The following is a 1,424-nucleotide window of genomic DNA, read 5'->3' on the forward strand; positions in this document are numbered from 1 at the left end:
TGGGACTAGTCACAAGGGTGACTTGTCTCATAGTCTCATAGTGGAAGAGAAAGTGACAAAATACTTTTTAGCACTTGCATAACAACTGATTTATAATGTTGACAAACAAAATCTCTATAAGCAGAAGAGTCTAGTGGATCATTCCAAACTTTTCTCCAATGCTCCTTGGTTGGTTAGAGGGTGAAGTTTTAGTTTGACATGTCAATGAAGTTGGTGCTTACAACAGTCTATCACACTTCTGGATCTTGGTACCAGGGAGCTAAAAACCAGTTGGAGCAGAGGAAATGTTGGCATTAGTCTCATGTTAAGCTTTAAGAGATAGAATCTGACCTTAATTTTTTATTGATCTTTATTTGGCACTAGCGACCTTTATTGACCGTTACTAGACAGGAAATGGGCATAGAGAGAAGGGGGGAAGACATGCAGCGAAATGTCTTAAGGCTGGGAATCGAATCCAAAACAGCTGATCCAAGGACTATTGCCTCTGTATATGGGGTGCCCACCACACAATGCCCCAGAATCTGACCTATTCTTTAACAGGAAACTGAGATATTTTCTAGAAAGGAGCATGAAACCCCCCAAAGTTCCTGAGATTTCCAGGTATGACATGTTAAAATCAGTTTAATGATGACTATTATATGCCTATTCAACCATATCTTACATAAAATGCAAGCACTGAATAACACAGATTCACATTGCTAAACAAAACATTCACATTAAAAGTGAAACAAAATAATTATTTTAAATTAAAACTACAGCTAATCTCCAATAGGTTCAGTATAGAAACAAGCTCAGCATCCTCCTCTCCTGCTCACAGCCAAACAGACATCCCACCGTTCTTTGACCCACAGCTTTCCTGTTACACCTCAAATGTTTTATCTTTTACCTCAGCCGTAGACCCTTCTGGTTCTACAAGTCCTTCTCAAAATATTAGCATATTGTGATAAAGTTCATTATTTTCCATAATGTCATGATGAAAATTTAACATTCATATATTTTAGATTCATTGCACACTAACTGAAATATTTCAGGTCTTTTATTGTCTTAATACGGATGATTTTGGCAAACAGCTCATGAAAACCCAAAATTCCTATCTCACAAAATTAGCATATCATTAAAAGGGTCTCTAAACGAGCAATGAACCTAATCATCTGAATCAACGAGTTAACTCTAAACACCTGCAAAAGATTCCTGAGGCCTTTAAGACTCCCAGCCTGGTTCATCACTCAAAACCTCAATCATGGGTAAGACTGCCGACCTGACTGCTGTCCAGAAGGCCACTATTGACACCCTCAAGCAAGAGGGTAAGACACAGAAAGAAATTTCTGAACGAATAGGCTGTTCCCATAGTGCTGTATCAAGGCACCTCAGTGGGAAGTCTGTGGGAAGGAAAAAGTGTGGCAGAAAACGCTGCACAACGAGAA

Source organism: Girardinichthys multiradiatus, chromosome X (genome assembly GCF_021462225.1).
Source record: "Girardinichthys multiradiatus isolate DD_20200921_A chromosome X, DD_fGirMul_XY1, whole genome shotgun sequence".
NCBI classification, from domain to species: Eukaryota; Metazoa; Chordata; class Actinopteri; order Cyprinodontiformes; family Goodeidae; genus Girardinichthys; species Girardinichthys multiradiatus.